The sequence below is a fragment of the Daphnia carinata genome, chromosome 5, assembly GCF_022539665.2.
Source record: "Daphnia carinata strain CSIRO-1 chromosome 5, CSIRO_AGI_Dcar_HiC_V3, whole genome shotgun sequence".
NCBI classification, from domain to species: domain Eukaryota; kingdom Metazoa; phylum Arthropoda; class Branchiopoda; order Diplostraca; family Daphniidae; genus Daphnia; species Daphnia carinata.
Window position 1 is genome coordinate 9297121 of NC_081335.1, and position 20192 is coordinate 9317312.

The window sequence follows — 20192 nt, forward strand, 5'->3', positions numbered from 1 at the left end:
AGGCTAAGAGCCTTTTAGGAGGTTCCCAGGAAGGAGATGTGTCGTGTGGGGAGGACTTGCATGCGGAATGTGGCAATTGAAACAAGGTGTTCCATTCCCACGTGTGTTCAATGTGAATATAGTATACTACAACGTGGTTTATGAAGCAAATCTAAACAGTATCAAATATACGTGTATTCTGTGTGAATATAGTGTGATACAATGAGTTGCGCGAACTACATTGAAATAGGATCAAATATACGTGTGTTCAAGGTGAATATAGTATGATACGATCAGTTTTATGAACTACATTCAAACAGTATCAAATATACGTGTATTCAATTGGAGTATAGTGTGGTACAATGAGTTTCATGAACTACATTCAAACAGAATCAAATATAAAGTACCCACCAGAAGAATTGGATCACCTCGGTCCAATTTTCCTGTTTTAACACGCGTAGGATAGTCCCAACGGTGTCTTATGCAGGAATTTTTTTTTCGTATAGAAATATTTGCACGTAAAATTATCGGGTTTGTTGCATTAGAAAGATAAAGGAATGTTCTTTATCTTTCTAATTTTTTATTTAAAATCCGTTCAGAATTCTATGAAATAAAAAGTAGACAAAATATTTGATCACCCCTACACAGCCACGTAGATTGCCCCTACCCGCGGCTTAGCCTTAAGATATGGGAGGTGGCAAAGGTGGGAGAAATCTATGCTATATAAAAAAACAAGGAAATCGGGAGAGGAGCCTGTCATGCTGTGCATTTGTTGTGATTGGCTGGAAACCACCGCCGGCTGCGGGATGTTGTGATTGTCTGGCGCCAAAACCGGCGTCTGCTACAGTGAATTGGTGGGATGGGGATTTGGAAAACTAAAATGTGGGTTGAAATGCGGTTTTAGGCAATTTTTCAGTCTACGGGCTTGGCTTAAAACGGGTTGGCGCTACAGTAGGTTAGCCGACGGGCAGGGATAGCGGGTGCGTTAAATAGGAAATAAAGAGGGGCATGACGGACAAAAGTTGTGGGATGGAAGATGGGCAGAGGCAAAGAGTGGGTGGATGGGCCACTAAAGCGGGCATTTCGACGGGCTGGGAATGGGAGGGAAGGGCAGGCCAATGCAACGAAAAGTTGATGGACCATACAGCATGTGTGTTGGCGAACAGACAGAGAGTGGGCGGACGGGCCGAGAGTGGGCCGACGGGCAAAGAGTGGGCCGACGGGCCGGGATTGGGTTCGACGGGCAGAGAGTGGGCCGACGGGCAGAGAGTAGGCCGACGGGCCGAGAGTGGGTCGATGGGCAGAGAGGGAGCCGACGGGCAGTTAGGGGGCCGACGGACAGAGAGGGGCCGGTGGGCAGAGAGAGGGTCGACGGGCAGCAACGGCGAGTTTCTTGGTTAGCAAAGTGGGTTGACGGGCAGAGGCAAAAAGAGGGTTGACGGGCAATTATAGCGGGCGTTTGACGGTTTTTTTTTTTTTTGAAGTTTTTCGCTTTCAATTCACTTCCTCGGATGGAACAGCGAATTGTGTGAATGTGAGTTCGATTTGAAATGTAGAATGTTTGAATTTGCGGCCATCGGGCGCTTCGTGCCCTCGGCCGCGTTTTCAATTGCTATTGTGGATAGTACCGTGCTTCACTTTACATTTACGTGAATTTGCAGCCATCGGGCGCTTCGCGCCCTCGGCCGCGTTTGCAATTAGACACCTCAATATTCTTTTATCGATTTTCATCCGAAATTTGCACCCAAGCTACTCCCTAGGTTACGTACAAGAATTTATTTGTGTTTTATTGGGGTGCCCAGTCTAAAGACCAGGCAATTCAAAAATAAGGTCATAGACTCATATGCTTCCACCCACGGAAATCTTTAGTAAAAGGCGAAAGATTTATCCGTTTATTGAGTGGGAGCCAGAGTGAATATCAACTGAAAGTAGTTGGTATTTATTCATTTCACAACTTCAAACCACTTTGGTAAAGTAACAATGGTAAACCCAAAAAATTCAACCATAAAGCAACTGCTGGTTTCTGTTAGATTTGAGACAGTGAGTAAAACAGACGATGCTGTGTAAAGCTCATGTAAACATCATTTTTTCGTTAGATTGTGCACTAAATTAATTCTGGTTAGATGAAACATAAACGAAGTCTAGGGCAAACGAAATCGGTAAGCTGAATTGGGTAAGAAAACGAAGGACAAGTCTTCTGCTAGTTCTTAAACCTTTGTATTGAACTCTTTCGCTTAGTTGAACAAAGTGCGATTCGTTCAGTAATTCTACAAGTTTTTCGGCCTTCGATATCCATGGGAACGAGTAACTAATCGCTTGCTAAATGCTAGAACCTAGCAGACAATGCCCATCACTAACGGAAAACTATGTTAACGTTCATTAAGGGAATAGCCCTCTGAGGAGCTATCAAAAATTGCCGACGACGAAGATTATTTCACTCCATCGTGGCGGGGTATTGGTTAAAGTTTTCAACTAGCAATAATCACATCTCGGTAGACCCTCATTGATTATGATATTGCCACTGCGCAAAGCTAACCACTACATGAGAGGGCTCTACTACTTGAACCTTTCTCTCGCCAATTCTGCACGGACGTTGATATCAAGAAAACCAAGAGAGGTGCTGCTTTTCATTGAAATCTAACAGTTCGCTGCCCTCATTTTTACATTCACATACCTACAAAGATAATAGTTCACTTTACAAATATTCCACCTATGACCACACCACGCCATGGACTGGTAAAATTCATTTAAAGTGTGCATATTACGGTGCATTTCGCCAAATCAAATGAACGTGCAGGAATTGATTCAATTTGGAGTACAATTCCACTGAACCCGTCCCCGTTAACTTGACAATAAAATCGATAAAATTCACATTAATACCGATCGAAACATTTCCAATTACTATGAAATAGTGTTTTACCTTCAAACTTCAGAATGCCGTGACCAGGATTCGAACCTGGGTTACTACGGATTATCGTTTCCCCACAACGTAGGGTCCTAACCACTAGACGATCACGGCCAAATTCAAATTATTTGGCATCTGTAAAATGCTCCACACGATCAAGTTTATGGTTCATCAACAAATTGTATTGGTGGAAACAAAAAAATTACTGAATGAAAGAAAAAGCAATGCCAACAGCATCCCGTATTCCCAAGCGGTCACCCATTTTTTTTTTTTTTTTGTAAAATAACCTTTTATTCACAATTAATTTTCATGGCAATACAGCAATTTACAACAAAACAGGATGAAATACAAATAGAACAAAAACAAAACAAAAAATAAACAAAACAATGTCGGGTTAGGAATCTTAAAAACAAACAAAAAAAAAAAACAAACAAAAAAAGGGTTCTTGGATGCAGACGATTTAAGGGAGCAGAGATAAATAAACAAAATTTGGCAATGCCGGGTTAGCATTCTTAATAAACAAACAAAAACAAACAAATGCAAAGAAAATTTGAGGTAGGCTAATTACAAAAAAAACAAAAATAAACAAATGTAAACAATTGGGAACATCGAAATCCATAGAATAACAACAAAACAACAATATAAACATAATAACATAATAACGAAAAAGGAAAGTCAAGGTTTTTTCCGGGAGAGCATTAAGGGTTTTCCATAAGCTCTCTACTTCTTCTTGACGAGGAGTGCGGTGGTGAAGTCTTGATTTCCAGGTGATGAAGATGTAAGCAGCCAGAAGAGTAAATGTTAGCCGGAGATTACCTATTGGCCCAAAATGGCCACGAATCAAATCTTCGTTTGACGACCTGCAGCCCATTTGACGCATAGTTCCCTCCAACCAGCTCCAAACGATGAGGCGTGCAGGACACTGGAACGTCAGATGCTCATCGGTTTCTGGATGTTGAAGGCAGATAGGGCATGTAGCATCCTTGGTGGGATCTAACCGATGGCATCTGGTCCTGGTAGGGAGAAGTCGCTGGTTGAAGAGGAACATGGTCTCTCGGATGTTGCTTGGCAGGGCTGCAGTCTCCTTCCAGATTCGTGGCCAATCCAGGTGAGGCCTTAGGATCTCCAGCTTTCCCTGAGTGATTACCTCCAGGATCCAATGGTTATATGTTTTCCTGTGAACCATTGGATTCCCCTGCACCAGGATGGAAGCGGCGAACAGTTGTTTAATCTGATGCAGGGGTTCCTGAAGGTAGTTGGGCCTCTTCATGACTGCTACAGGTGCGGTGTTGTTCTTGTAGATGGGAAGTAAGGTGCGGAGAGGGAAGGACATCCAATAACGAAGTAGAGAGCTTTCTGGACTACTGGGGCCTACAAGGATTCTATACGTGGGACAGAGGAAAAGTGAACGGTAAAAGAGGTGTGTGTTGACCATTCCCAGTCCCCCTTGGCTCACAGAACGATATATTACAGTTTTGTTCGGCCTTTCTACTTTTCCCATCCATAGGAATTTCATAACAGCCTTTAAAATCTGGTCAGACATATTTTGATTACATGGTAATACCTGTGCAATAAACACAGTTCCGGAGAGAGCCTTCGACTTGAGAAAAATTACTCTCTGGTAGAGATTGAAACGTCGACAGGCATTCTCTCGCAGGATACCATTTAGAGAGCCGAATGCATCACTCCAAACCCTATTAGCTGTCTCAACTATGGAATGGGAGAACTTAATTCCTAAGAGGGACAATGTTGGTGCTGATACAAGCCACTCAAGAGGCCAAGTGGACCTAGAGCTCCAATTCCCAAGTCCAAGGGCTTTCGTTTTCTCTTTATTCATCCTTGCCTTTGTCCACTGACAGAACAAGTCAATGACTTGTCCTGCCCTGGTAAAATCTTCGTCACAAGAAATGAAAATGGTGACGTCATCAACAAAGGCTCTGACAGTGAGTTTTTCATTAAATAATGATATGCCCTTGAGAACATGAGATAAACGCACTAGCAAAGGCTCAATGTATAGTACAAAAAGATGGACAGATAGGGGGCATCCCTGGCGAATCGATTGAATGTCAGAAATCACCCCAGCCACCTCCGATCCGTTGAGGATTGACATTCCTGTTACAGAGTACATCGTCTGCAACCAACGGACGAAAGTGGTGGGATAGCCCATGACATCCAGAATTCTCCAGAGGACTTCCCTGTTAACCAGGTCGTAGGCCTTTTCAAAGTCGACTCCAACAATGGCAGCGCCCATACCCCGAATCGGAAAGTTGGAAGAGTCATGGCATCCCCGGTCATCAACGTATTGAATGACATCTCTGTAAAGTACTAAATTATCGAAAATCAATCTACCAGGTACCCCACCTTTTTGGTGAGGCCCTATGGTAGATGACAGTGTCTGCTTCAAACGTCTCGCTAAGACAGATGCCATGACTTTGTAGTCACAGTTCAAGAGAGAAATTGGCCGAAAATTAGAAACCCCGCAAAGTCCAGACGACTTGGGTATTAGCCTAATCGCCGCTTGTCCCTGCGAAGACGTCAGAGTTTCCCTTTCCAGGATATGATTAAACATAGCCAAGAAATGGGGTGCGATCTCGTCCCAATATTCTACGTAAAACTCGTAAGGAATGCCATCGGTGCCAGGGGACTTGTTTGATTTCATGGCTGTCAGGGCAGATCGAATCTCAAAAAGGGAAATTGGTGCTGTCAGGTTTGGGTTTGGTTTCAAGCAATCTCTTACTCCCTCTAAAAAATCATTCCCTGCCAGTATGTCAGGAGAAGGTTGGTTTTTAAAAATTTTAGTAAAATGGGAAACAATTTGCGGAAATGTCCTCTTTGGTCGATAAGCAAGTGCCATTTTGGGCAATGATCTTATCAATGCGACATTTGCGGTAGTTAATTCTAGCTCTATTAACATGGAAGATATTAGCTTCCTCGACTTCTTCGCCCTCAAAGCAGCGGGAACGAATCCCATACCCTTTGAGTGTGCTCTCCTCCCAAGACTTTGAGAATTTCCTCAACTGGTGAAAGGCAACCCAATCAAAGGTATCTGCTTCGGCCATCTCCTGAATGCAAGTCTGGTAGAAAAACTTGGTTTCTCTAACCATTCGAGCTCTTTGCCTAGAATAATCTACCGAAATGCGCTTGATACCCGGTTTCAGGACACTCTCCCACCAATTTGCTACATTGCTTTCCCTAAGAGGATGATTGGCAGATTCCCGAATAAAGTTAATGACATATTTCTGAAAACCTTCTTCTGACAGTATGGAAGTATTTAACTTCCACAACCCAGCAGGAGATCTAGTACGATGCGGGAGATCGAGATTGCAAGTAAAAGTAGATTGTACTGACTGATGATCACTAATCGATAAAGATTGCAAACAAATATTTAAAAATTTGTCTGCAAAGGATCGACTAGCATATATCCTATCAAGCCTAGAAGAACCGGTAGGGTAGTGAAAGGTATGACCAGGTTCGTTATAATTTAGCTTTTTCCAGATGTCTACTAGATCAAGACCAGTAACCATCTCTTTCAAAGCATAGCTGACGACATTAGGTGAGATAGGGAGAGACTGGGTTGTTGCCTTATCTTGGATGTCGTCAACGCAGTTAAAATCGCCTATCAACACGAAGGGCAGTCGAGTAGTAAGTGTGTAGGCAGGGACGGTTTGTCGAAAGAAATTGTTTCTCTCAGTCTTAACGTGACTACCTGACGGGGCATAGATGTTAATGAACGTGAAACATTTCACGTCAATAGAAATTAGCCTTCCGTCAGGTTCTAGCAGTAAACGAGAATAGTTCAGACCATGTCTAATAAGAATGGCTGTTCCATTTTTGTTGGGACCGACATTTGCCAACAAATGGTAGCGGCTTTCAATAATTGGGCAAGTATGAAATGCTACCTCTTGAAGTCCCACAATATCTAAGTTTCCGTCCCTGCAAAAGTTAAAAAGAATTTGACGCCGCTCGACTGACTTAATTCCTCCGATGTTGATAGATGCGATTTTTAAGTTTGTAGTCATTTGGTGGGTTTCTTGGGTTGGGTAACGGGTAAGGTCGGTTTAGGGTTCTGGTTGGGTAAGGTGGGTTTAAATCTTTTGTTTCGGTTTGCAGGTGGGACTTTAACGTGGTCTGGTGTTTTGTCGGTTTCCATGGTCTCAATGTCCCCCATGTCGGGTTCGATCGAGTCCATGGAAACTATCATAGGTTCAGAGGTGCCGGGTTGGGTCTCGGGTATTATGGTTTGGAGTGGAATGATCTTTGGTAGGGGATTGTCGGTGGGTTGAACTAGTGGGGCTGGAGAGGATGGGGTTTCAAGGTGGGGAGCCCCTTCTGAGAGTGGGTCTTGCAACCCACACTCGAGAAGGGCTTTGGAAACTATGGGGTCTTCAACTAAAGGAATAGTGACGGGGATTACGGTAATTGTCTTTGTCTTTTTGGTGGCTTTTTCTAATGGTTTTTGGGCAATGGTAGGTTCCTTGTTTCGTCTCAAAGTTGGGCAGTTGTAACTAAAATGGGTTTCTTCGTCACACAGTCGGCAAGTAGGTTTCTGTCCATCATACTTAACCGTGGCACGATAACTGCCAATAGTTAAGTATGATGGAATATTTTTAGTTAATGTCATTCGTGCAATCATCCAAGTGGCAAGGACAGGGTATAAAACTTCGTCCTCTACCACTCGATAGCGTTCCCACCGAGCTTCTATTACTGTTCCAAATTCTTTTAGACGGGTTTGGACTACTCCCAAATCTAGATTCTGTGGGATTCCTGCAATCCGAACAAATTTCTCCTGAATATTACTATCCCTGATAACTACTGAAACTTCTTTCCCCTCCAATTCTGTCCTGACGATGCCACTGTGTTGGGACAAAAAGTTTGAGGTGTATGCCTCTGACGTAAACGTAAGCCTAGCAACCTGATTTCTCGTATCTAGCACAGCAACTAGGCCTAAGAGATCCTGCGGCTCAACTTTCAAACTACGTACGAAGCCATGCACCGCACGCATACTCAATCTCGGGCTTTGAAACCCGAAATCCACATCTACGCTATTGAGCCACTTGGCAGCCATTGTCCCTCAGACAATGAAAAACTAAGTGGCCAAAGTAGAGGGGAAGATCCCCACACACGAAACGAGACACAAAATAAGTAAAAAGGGACACGCGAAAAATAACGACAAAAAATACTTTTAAACACAGCATCAGAAATAAATGAAAGTGCGGTTACATTAACTTTTACTAGAACAAAATAATTTACAGTTTACAGATTAAATGAAGTTGTTAATGTGGGGGCCTAACAGTGACATACGTGTGGGGAATATGAAAAACGAAAAGGGGGTTGACGGCTGGATTGGTTACCGGAAGGCCGACGTCAATTGACGCCGCGCAGTTTACGCCAAACCACACCTTCTCGCCGGCTGCCGACGTAAGCGATTACCCAGCCGTCAAGAATTGAGAGCAGAGGAAAATGTTTGGAAGGAAGTGGGCCAAGATAACTTGAAAAGGTTTCAGGCAATCCGCAACACCACTTGGTCGAAAAATCAATCAATCTTAAATACCGGGGTTCATTTGAACCCGGTATTTATATACCTACTTACCTGACTCTGAAACAGACAATTTAGAATCGGGTGAGGGATCGATCCAAAAGCATTGGAGAGGTCCAACCAGGCAATCACCATCTCCCTCTTTGACTGTTTCGCCTGTTCGATAACAGTGTGAAGGAGATGTGTGTGTTCCTGGATGCCCCTGACACCTGGAAGAAACCCTTTTGGCTCTGGTGACATCCATCCTAGTTTCGTCGCCGTGGCCATTATTCTCGAGGAGAGTATTCCTGAGAAGATCTTGTACATGGTTGGCAGAAGAGATATTGGCCGGAAGTTCCCATACTCTGACGAGTCGCCTTTCTTGTATATGGGGACTGTCTTCGATGTTTTCCAACAGGATGGAACCCCATAAGTCCATACAGAGCGGTAGATGACAGCTAAGAGGTGGCCGCTCGCATCCAGAGCACGTAGGTGTCTGTATTCCAGGCCATCTCCTCCAGGCGCTGTGTTGCAAGCTTTACCGAGTTTGAGCTTGATTTCCTCTGGACTAGGGGGCGAGGAAAGAATTTCGAGTTCCTCTTGAGTCGGGTTTTGCCATTTGCATTCATCGAAGTGAGTCTTGGCGAAGTTGATCTGTTCAGTTGGTGGTGGTTTTTGCGAGTACGTTGATTTGAGGAATGCGGCAGCCGAATCCTTGGTTCCCGTGTAGCCAATGGTTTGCTCCTCTAATATCTTTCTGACGGCTTTGCGAGGGTAAAGCGAGTAGAGACGTTGCAGTTTGCCCTTTTTTGCTGCTTCCTTTTTTCCTGAGCGCCTGATTTTCTGTTGTTGTCGGTTTTGATTACGCTTACTTCTTGTTCTCTCTGTTGAAGCTCTTGGTCTTCTCGGAGCTGGAATCGTGTCTTCTGGATTCGTTGCCAGTCTCAGCCACTCCGTTGTGCATTCGTTGAGAAGGGAATCAAGACCCTCTAAAGTGGTGCACAATTCTATCTTCGATGCCCACAACCCCCTAAACTCGTCTTCTGTTCCCACTATGTCGACGGTGGCTGGTGAGTTCACAAGTTGGCTCGTTGATGATAAAGGGGAAGAGAAGGAGGTGTTTGTACTAGAGTTAGGGGTTAAAGCAGGGGAACTAGAGGGTGTTGCGTTCGGATTGGGTGTTTGGACGCGCAATTCTGGTGGGGTATCCAGATTGGGTTCTTGACTATGGACGTGAGGTGATGGGTTGGCGAGGTGAGCAAGGACGGGTGACTCTGTTACGTTTGGTGAATGGGCAGTTGGAAATGGGGTGCTAGAGGCTGTGGGTGAGGTGGGGGTGGTTGGTTGTTGGGAACTATGGATTTTAAAGTACTCTCTCATGGCATGACCGTGTAGTATGACGTTGCACGCTCTGCATTTCCATTTCCTTTTAGTGGACAAACCGTGTTCGCGCGCTACGTGGTGTTCGATAGATTGCGCTGCCACTGTTCCCCGGGCCGTTGTAGACCAACGGCAAAGTGGACATCTACAGTTTCCACAAGGATAGGGAAGGATGAGATCCTCCCCTGCAATTTCTGATTGCTCTATGGAAATGCTTTCATCGCTACTACTATCTACGCTACATGCTTCGTCGCACACCGCGTGGTGTCTTTTGGCTCTGACTCGTTCTTCACAAATATGATTGCACGATTGGCAATAAAAGTTAGTGATGACGGTCAGACCATGCTTTGATTTTAAGTGATCGACGGCATTTTTAATATGGGTCTTTGAACCATATCTTCCACTTGGGCAGAGAGAGCACTTTAGAATGGAAGGTACAGGAAAGGGAAGCTTGAGAAAACCATCTACGACGTTGTAGAAAAACAACTCTGTTGACGACTCAGTCATTATGGTCGTAACATTGTTATTTTTTGACAGTTTTTGTAAGCGAGTGAGACAAAAGTTATTTGGTTGAATTTACGGTAAGGACAATTTGGAGTTTCAAAACAGACACAAAATTATTCTTTAAAGGTATTCAAAAGTAAGTTCAAGTGATAAATCTACATTTACTATTACTTTTACAAGTACAAATTTATACAGTTTACTCTAGAGCCAATTTGTGAACTTGTTAGTTTGGGGGCCTAACCGTGACGCACGTGAGGGGAATATGAAAAACGAGATGGGAGCTGACGGCCGGATTGGATACCGGAAGACCGACGTCAATTGACGCCGCGTAGTTTACGCCAAACCACACCTTCTCGCCAGCTGCCGACGTAAGCGATTACCCAGCTGTCAAGAATTGAGAGAAGAGGAAATGTTAGTGAGGAAGTAGGCCAAGATTGCCCGAAAAGGTTTCAGACAATCAGCAGCACCACTTGGTCGAAAATTAATCAGTCTATGATACCCGGAGTTCAGTTGAACCCGTATCAGATATTACGCTGACGATTAATTAAGCGTATCAGATATTAAGCTGATAAGAACAGATACTACACTTTGATATTAGCCAAAAGGCCGAGAAGCGATAACTGAGATTCAAGTTACTGGGTATTATATGCTATGCTGTTCTCGAAAATCTGACTGATGTACAAAAAAAGCAAACCCCTATCCAAAAACAATGAAACTCATCAAGAAAACAGGTTGTTGCTAGAGCACCACCTGGCACTGCTAAAAGCCAATACAACTCATAAGTTTTTATCTTCTATTTTGATAGGAATGCTATATTAGGATGAGTCGTTCAAATATTAAGTTATTTGGGAAGCTGTTGAATGCAAGCACCCTGAATTTAAGTCGATGAACTCCACCTAGTAGAGAGTACTGCAGACTTTAAACTGCCTATTAAACAGACAGAGGAAGGTGTTAGTTAGAAACTTGGTAAAACGTTTTGTACGTAACTCAAATCCACGGTAGACGAAACGCAGCAATATTTACAACTAAATTAAAGTTACACAGACAGAAAACCTAACAGCATTAAACAATGTTACATGAACCCAATAATGGACGAAACCCATCTAAATACTATGCCCCCAAATGTGTAAAATTCTCATTAAAAGTGCCCAAGGTTTCATTACTGAAATCTAAACATGGGTGCATTAGCAATTTCGACATCGATTATGATGTAATAGAGTTCGACGGGTTTACGTATGCCAGTAAATTCATTTCTTTTTGGGTTGTTTAAATACCGCTCTGAAAACGCTAATTTCCTTCCAGTGTACCACAAGGGAACATCGGAAACGGTCCTCAATAGCTACGAGTAGGAACCACAGAAGTAGTTACAACTCTCCTGCAGAACACCCCTAACATTTCAAGAATGGCATTACCTCCACCAAGCCAGACTCGGAAGACTACCAGTCAGAGGGTGTCCAGGATCTAAGTCCACAGTCAAGACGTGTCGTCTTGGTTGTGGCAAATTGGAAACAACAGACCATGTCGTCTGCTGTTGCCAAGTCAACTCAGCTCTGTCAATTAATCGACACAATTCTATTCTAGATCTTATGGTGGCAGAGGCGGAGGCACACGGCCACTCCGTCTCTGTAAATCGAGCAGTTGACTCCACTGGAATGCGACCGGACATAGTAGTTACCTCGACGAATCCTGCCATTATCATTGACGGAACGGTGCCTCTAAGCAGCGCAGAAGGGTTAGAGAAGGCGAGTGATAAGAAGATAGAGAAGTACAAACACCTCGGATCAGTACTCCCTCTAGTCGTTGGCTCACTCGGGTCTTGGCTACCGACCAACGACGCAATATCCCTAGCCCTCAGCATTCCTGGAAGACGGTGGAACAACCTGAAGAGGAAGAGCAAGCTCTTAGCTATACAAGGAACTAACAGGATAATAGCCAAACACTTGGCATACCAAACAGAAGAAAGCGATCCACTACCTGAAGAAGATGAAGAAACAGAAGACATCAGTCTTCTGCAACTTTCTCTTTAGGGGTTTTTTAACGTAGCGTCTCGCGTCTCGCGAACTTTTTCCCTTTACATAAAAATGTAAAAATAACATTGTATATAAATTTATTCCTAGTCCATTGGAAAATACAATGCATAAAATCTGTTCTTATCAGCTTAATATCTGATACGGGTTCAAATGGACCCCAGTATTTAAGATTGATTGATTTTTCGACCAAGTGGTGTTGTGGATTGCCTGAAACCTTTTCAAGTTATCTTGGCCCGATGGTCTTGGTGGGAGAGTGTCCTGAAACCGGGTATCAAGCGCATTTCGGTAGATTATTCTAGGCAAAGAGCTCGAATGGTTAGAGAAACCAAGTTTTTCTACCAGACTTGCATTCAGGAGATGGCCGAAGCAAATACCTTTGATTGGGTTGCCTTTCACCAGTTGAGGAAATTCTCAAACTCTTGGGAGGAGAGCACACTCAAAGAGTATGGGATTCGTTCCCGCTGCTTTGAGGGCCAAGATGTAGTAATATCTTCCATGTTAATAGAGCTAGAATTAACTACCGCAAATGTCGCATTGAGAAGATCATTGCCCCTAATGGCACTTGTTTATCGACCAAAGAGGATATTTCAGCAGAAATCGTTTCCCATTTCACAAAAATTTTTAAAAATCAACCTTCTCCTGACATACTGGCAGGGAATGATTTTTTAGAGGGAGTAAGAGATTGCTTGAAACCATCCCCAAACTTGATAGCACCAATTTCCCTGCTAGAGATTACATCTGGCCTGAAAGCCATGAAATCAAACAAGTCCCCTGGCACCGATGGCATTCCTTACGAGTTTTATGTAGAATATTGGGACGAGATCGCACCCCATTTCTTGGCTATGTTTAATCATATTCTGGAAAGGAAAACTCTGACGTCTTCGCAGGGACAAGCGGCGATTAGGCTAATACCCAAGACGTCTGGACTTTGCGGGGTTTCTAATTTTCGGCCAATTTCTCCTTTGAACTGTGACTACAAAGTCATGGCATCTGTCTTAGCGAGACGTTTGAAGCAGACGCTGTCATCTACCATAGGGCCTCACCAAAAAGGTGGGGTACCTGGTAGATTGATTTTCGATAATTTAGTACTTTACAGAGATGTCATTCAATACGTTGATGACCGGGGATGCCATGACTCTTCCAACTTTCCGATTCGGGGTATGGGCGCTGCCATTGTTGGAGTCGACTTTGAAAAGGCCTACGACCTGGTTAACAGGGAAGTCCTCTGGAGAATTCTGGATGTCATGGGCTATCCCACCACTTTCGTCCGTTGGTTGCAGACGATGTACTCTGTAACAGGAATGTCAATCCTCAACGGATCGGAGGTGGCTGGGGTGATTTCTGACATTCAATCGATTCGCCAGGGATGCCCCCTATCTGTCCATCTTTTTGTACTATACGTTGAGCCTTTCCTAGTGCGTTTATCTCATGTTCTCAAGGGCATATCATTATTTAATGAAAAACTCACTGTCAGAGCCTTTGTTGATGACGTCACCATTTTCATTTCTTGTGACGAAGATTTTACCAGGGCAGGACAAGTCATTGACTTGTTCTGTCAGTGGACAAAGGCAAGGATGAATAAAGAGAAAACGAAAGCCCTTGGACTTGGGAATTGGAGCTCTAGGTCCACTTGGCCTCTTGAGTGGCTTGTATCAGCACCAACATTGTCCGTCTTAGGAATTAAGTTCTCCCATTCCATAGTTGAGACAGCTAATAGGGTTTGGAGTGATGCATTCGGCTCTCTAAATGGTATCCTGCGAGAGAATGCCTGTCGACGTTTCAATCTCTACCAGAGAGTAATTTTTCTCAAGTCGAAGGCTCTCTCCGGAACTGTGTTTATTGCACAGGTATTACCATTTAATCAAAATATGTCTGACCAGATTTTAAAGGCTGTTATGAAATTCCTATGGATGGGAAAAGTAGAAAGGCCGAACAAAACTGTAATATATCGTTCTGTGAGCCAAGGGGGACTGGGAATGGTCAACACACACCTCTTTTACCGTTCACTTTTCCTCTGTCCCACGTATAGAATCCTTGTAGGCCCCAGTAGTCCAGAAAGCTCTCTACTTCGTTATTGGATGTCCTTCCCTCTCCGCACCTTACTTCCCATCTACAAGAACAACACCGCACCTGTAGCAGTCATGAAGAGGCCCAACTACCTTCAGGAACCCCTGCATCAGATTAAACAACTGTTCGCCGCTTCCATCCTGGTGCAAGGGAATCCAATGGTTCACAGGAAAACATATAACCATTGGATCCTGGAGGTAACTACACAGGGAAAGCTGGAGATCCTGAGGCCTAACCTGGATTGGCCACGAATCTGGAAGGAGACTGCAGCCCTGCCAAGCAACATCCGAGAAACAATGTTCCTCTTCAACCAGCGACTTCTCCCTACCAGGACCAGATGCCATCGGTTAGATCCCACCAAGGATGCTACATGCCCTATCTGCCTTCAACATCCATAAACCGATGAGCATCTGACGTTCCAGTGTCCTTCACGCCTCATCGTTTGGAGCTGGTTGGAGGGAACTATGCGTCAAATGGGCTGCAGGTCATCAAACGAGGACTTGATTCGTGGCCATTTTGGGCCTATTGGTAATCTCCGGCTAACATTTACTCTTCTGGCTGCTTACATCTTCATCACCTGGAAATCAAGACTTCACCACCGCACTCCTCGTCAAGAAGAAGTAGAGAGCTTATGGAAAGCCCTTAATCCTTCCCGGAAAAAACCTTGACACCCTTTTTAGTTATTGTTATGCTGATATTCGTTGTTTTTGTATAGATTTTCATGTTTCCAATTTGTTCGTATTTGTTTATCTTTGTATTTTTTTTTGTAATTAGCCCAACTCAAAATTCTTTGCATTTGTTTGTTTTTGTTTGTTTATTAAGATTCCTAACCCGGCATTGCCAAATTTTGTTTATTTATCTCTGCTCCCTTAAATCGTCTGCATCCAAGAACCCTTTTTTATGTTTTGTATTTTGTTTTTGTTTGTTTATTAAGATTCCTAACCCGACATTGCCAAATTTTGTTTATTTATCTCTGCTCCCTTCCATCGTCTACATCCAAGAACCCTTTTCATGTTTTGTATTTTGTTTTTGTTTGTTGTAAAATGCTGTATTGCCATGAAAATTAATTGTTAATAAAAGGTTTTTTTACAAAAAAAAAAAAAAAAAAAAGAAGGTAAAACACTGTTTCATAGTAATTGGAAATGTTTTGATCGGTATTAATGTGAATTTTATCGATTTTATTGTCAAGTTAACGGGGACGGGTTCAATGGAATTGTACTCCAAATTGAATCAATTCCTGCACGTTCATTTGATTTGGCGAAATGCACCGTAATATGCACACTTTAAATGAATTTTACCAGTCCATGGCGTGGTGTGGTCATAGGTGAAATATTTGTAAAGTGAACTATTATCTTTGTAGGTATGTGAATGTAAAAATGAGGGCAGCGAACTGTTTGATTTCAATGAAAAGCAGCACCTCTCTTGGTTTTCTTGATATCAACGTCCGTGCAGAATTGGCGAGAGAAAGGTTCAAGTAGTAGAGCCCTCTCATGTACAATTTAGCTTTGCGCAGTGGCAATATCATAATCAATGAGGGTCTACCGAGATGTGATTATTGCTAGTTGAAAACTTTAACCAATACCCCGCCACGAAGGAGTGAAATAATCTTCGTCGTCGGCAATTTTTGTTAGCTCCATCAGGAGCAGATTCCCTTAATGAACGTTAACATAGTTTTCCGTTAGTGATGGGCATTGTCTGCTAGGTTCTAGCATTTAGCAAGCGATTAGTTACTCGTTCCCATGGATATCGAAGGCCGAAAAACTTGTAGAATTACTGAACGAATCGCGTTTTGTTCAACTAAGCGAAAGAGTTCAATACAAAGGTTTAAGAACTAGCAGAAGACTTGTCCTTCGTTTCCTTACCCAATTCAGCTTACCGATTTCGTTTGCCCTAGACTTCGTTTATGTTTCATCTAACCAGAATTAATTTAGTGCACAATCTAACGAAAAAATGATGTCTACATGAGCTTTACACAGCATCGTCTGTTTTACTCACTGTTTCAAATCTAACAGAAACCAGCAGTTGCTTTATGGCTGAATTTTTTGGGTTTACCATTGTTACTTTACCAAAGTGGTTTGAAGTTGTGAAATCAATAAATACCAACTACTTTCAGTTGATATTCACTCTGGTTTCTAATCAATACCCGGGTAAATCTTTTGCCTTTTACTAAAGATTTCCGTGAGTGGGAGCATTGATGAGTCTATATGACTTATTTTTCGATCGCCTGGTCTTTAGACTGGGCACCCCAATAAAACACAAATAAATTCTTGTACGTAACCTAGGGAGTAGCTTGGGTGCAAATTTCGGATGAAAATCGATAAAAGAATATTGAGGTGTCTAATTGCAAACGGGGCCGAGGGCGCGAAGCGCCCGATGGCCGCAAATTCACGTAAATGTAAAGTGAAGCACGGTACTATCCACAATAGCAATTGAAAACGCGGCCGAGGGCGCGAAGCGCCCGATGGCCGCAAATTCAAACATTCTACATTTCAAATCGAACTCACATTCACACAATTCGCTGTTCCATCCGAAGAAGTGAATTGAAAGCGAAAAACTTCAAAAAAAAAAAAAAAAAAAAAAAAACTTCAAACGGCATTCAATATCTAGTATTCAGATTATTGTCTGTAAATTTTCGACATTAACTGTGGTGTTGACCTTGGTTTATTAGCTACTTTTAAGCAGGGGTAACAAAAAAATTTTAACGAGGGAATACGTCCCCCTTTTTACACTCAGACCTTTTTTAGCTCCAGCGAAAGGATGTTGTCGGACAGTAGCTCCTCCAGCGAATCATCTTCAAATTCTAATTCATCTTCAAGTTCGTCAAATAGTACATCATCTAGTTCAGAAAAAGGCAGAGACCGTACCAAGAAATTTTCGCTGTCTTCAGCTAAATCGACTTCAGTGGCAAGATGGATAGTGGCAAACTCTTCATCGCAAGACGCAAAGGTGGCAAGAGAAGCATACAGGCCAAAATTAAGAGGGAGACAAGACTTGCTAGAAAATCCTGTTCTGGACGAATCCCTCTACTTGAGACTGAAAGCGGCCAGGCGTTCACAAGCTTCAAAGGCTAACATCGACTCAACTGAGAGAGCGGGCCGGAAACTTTTCTTTAAAATTTTAGACCTCGCCAAACCTCTTATTTTTCTTTTTAAACGCAGCCACCAAAAGAAGAAGACACGAGAAGATGCCAAAGCGATTCGTACGGCGATGAAGCTGTGGGGCGCGTTGTACGGAGAAGTGTTTTACTCCCGCCGCCTTAATATACTCTCACAGTTTTATCCAGAGTTCGTCAGCCTGTTGGATCAGAAGAAAATGCCAAGTGGTGGAAAGAATTTGTTCGGGACCAAGTTCATGGAACAGTTGGTTACGGAGGCCAAGGCGCAAGCCGCACTAAATGAGATCAGCCCAATAGGATCATCGACCACACGTCGTCCCAACAGGATAAACGAGGGAGCCTCATCGAGCAGAGCAGCGCAACCCCCGTCAAACATCCGCCCCGAGTATCACCCGTCTGAGCGGTATGAGATTTGTCATTTAGCTTTTCCAGGGGCCTTTGGTGGGCAAGTTGCTCGTTTTTTGGATGCCTGGTTAAGGGTTACAAGGGACCCATGGGTCTTGCAATCAATCTCTTTGGGACTTAAGTTGGAATTTCTGTCTGAACCCATCCAAAGCTCTATACCAGAAAATTCAGTATCAAAATTTTCACAATGGAAGTTATGTACTTTGGAGGTGCATAACCTAGTTCAAAAAGGGGCAATCGTAGAAACAAACAATCCGGGCTTCGTTAGTGGGCTGTTTTTAATTCCAAAGAAAATGGGGGGTTTTCGCCCTACCATTAACTTAAAGAAACTAAACAAATATCTAATTTCGCGGCATTTTAAAATGGAAGGGATTCATTCTCTACGCCACATTGTCAGAAAGGGGGACTGGTTTGCAAAACTTGACCTTAAGGACGCGTACCCAACCGTTCCCATTCATTCAGACTTTAGAAAATTTTTGTGTTTTAAATGGGAAGGAAAATTTTTCGAATATATTAGCATGCCCTTTGGGTTGGCCTCCGCACCCCGAGCCTTTACAAAATTGCTGAAACGCGCGGTTGCATATCTTAGACGGGCGGGAATTAGAGTGGTCATATACTTAGACGACATTTTGATACTGAATTCGTCGGAGGAAGGAGCAAAGGAAGGAGTTAAGACAGTAAGGGCACTGTTAGAATCCTTAGGATTTGTTATAAGTGGGAAGAACTCTATAGAAAAACCCGGGCAATCTATTGAGTACATAGGTTTGAACATTAGTTCCATCCCTATGACATTCTCACTGACAGAAAAGAAAATTGAAGACATTAAAGGTCTTTGTAAGAAAGCGCGTAGGTCGGGGCAAGTTTCGTTAAGGGAAATTGCAACTCTGCTTGGAAACTTTAACTAGGCAACGCCAGCGGTTTGTTTCGCCCAAGCCCACTACAGAAACATTCAGGCGCTATACAATTGGAATTTAAAGAAGGTCAAAAGAAATCTACATTGCCAAGTATCCCTTACTCCGGAAGCTAAAGAAGATTTGGGTTGGTGGTATCGGCAGGCAAGATTTTCTGAAGGAAAACCAATATCACAGGCCAGCCCCTCCCTTATCATTTTTTCCGATGCTTCCAAATCTGGATGGGGAGCGGTGTGTGAGGATGTCAAGACGGGCGGCCCATGGACGATGAGGGAAAGTGACTCTCATATAAACGAGTTGGAACTTTTGGCCGCTCTGAAAGGTTTAGAATGCTTTACGGCTTCAAGCCGAGCAAGCGGGGTGGAACTAAGGTTGGACAATACTTCAGCGGTTAGCTACATTAACCGGTTGGGAGGCTGCAAGTCGGCCGCGTTATGCTCAGTAGCTCTGAGTATCGCCACTTGGTGTGAAACAAGACAATTGGAGGTATACGCAACTTTTGTTCCTGGCACAGCTAATGTTTTAGCAGATATAGAATCCAGGAGACAGATGGAGGCTGGAGACTGGAAGCTGTCAACAAGGGCTTTCGAATCGATCCAATTAATATGGAACACGGAGGTCGATCTATTTGCCAGCGACTGGAACCACCAACTACCCGCATTTGTGAGTTGGTTTCCGCAACAGAATGCCTGGAAGACAGACGCATTTTCGTTGAACTGGCGGAGCCTAGAAGGATATGCCTTTCCGCCGTTCGGGCTGATCCCTATGTGCATCTCGAAGTTAATCAAGGACCAAGCTTCAGTGGTGCTGATTACCCCGTATTGGCCGAGCCAGCCCTGGTTTCCTACCCTGCTGGAGCTGGTAACAGAGATCCCGAGACTTTTGAAGCCCAGCAGCTACCTGTTGACGTCACCGTTGGGGGAATGCCATCCGTTGACACAGAACGACTCGATGCGGCTAATCGTTTGGAAACTCTCCGGAATTGCCTCGGAGCCCAGGGTTTTCCGTCAGAAGTTGTTGAACTTCTCTTGGCTGCAACAAGGAGCAATTCACACGCTGCATACCAGTCGGCCTGGTCTGCATGGCGTGATTGGTGCCATCGAGGGGATGTTGATCCCTTGTCGGTTGGCGTAGTCGAAGTACTTAAGTTCCTGACGGATTCTTTCAAAACGGGTAAGAGTTACAGCTCGATCAACATTTATCGTTCGATGCTGTCGTCTACTCTAAAGGTAGCCCCATCCGGCTTGTCGGAGGTGGGCAAACACCCTCTAGTAACCTGTTTGCTTAAAGGAATGTATAACAGACGGCCGCCACGTCCGAAATATACCTACACCTGGGATACCTACACCGGCATTGGTGTTAGACCATTTTAAAGCCACAG

At 43.6% G+C, this 20192-nt stretch overlaps 5 non-coding genes and 2 pseudogenes across 5 annotated transcripts; 3 read left to right on the forward strand and 4 right to left on the reverse strand.

Moving 5' to 3' along the window:
- Positions 1-1774: 1774 nt before the first annotated feature.
- Positions 1775-1894, reverse strand: LOC130685790 (U5 spliceosomal RNA). Its single transcript, XR_008999678.1, has one exon. It is a non-coding gene; the product is annotated as a U5 spliceosomal RNA (small nuclear RNA).
- Positions 1895-2370: 476 nt separating this feature from the next.
- LOC130685783 (U4 spliceosomal RNA) lies at positions 2371-2512 on the reverse strand. Its single transcript, XR_008999674.1, has one exon. It is a non-coding gene; the product is annotated as a U4 spliceosomal RNA (small nuclear RNA).
- Positions 2513-2914: 402 nt separating this feature from the next.
- Positions 2915-2998, reverse strand: Trnah-gug (transfer RNA histidin (anticodon GUG)). The gene is given in 2 exon segments: positions 2915-2949; positions 2962-2998. It is a non-coding gene; the product is annotated as a tRNA-His (tRNA).
- A 7790-nt stretch (positions 2999-10788) lies between these two features.
- On the reverse strand, positions 10789-10901 carry LOC130685772 (U2 spliceosomal RNA; annotated as a pseudogene).
- A 1491-nt stretch (positions 10902-12392) lies between these two features.
- On the forward strand, positions 12393-12532 carry LOC130685775 (U2 spliceosomal RNA; annotated as a pseudogene).
- Positions 12533-15881: 3349 nt separating this feature from the next.
- On the forward strand, positions 15882-16023 carry LOC130685782 (U4 spliceosomal RNA). The gene has a single exon (XR_008999673.1). It is a non-coding gene; the product is annotated as a U4 spliceosomal RNA (small nuclear RNA).
- A 477-nt stretch (positions 16024-16500) lies between these two features.
- On the forward strand, positions 16501-16623 carry LOC130685791 (U5 spliceosomal RNA). The gene has a single exon (XR_008999679.1). It is a non-coding gene; the product is annotated as a U5 spliceosomal RNA (small nuclear RNA).
- Positions 16624-20192: the final 3569 nt, after the last annotated feature.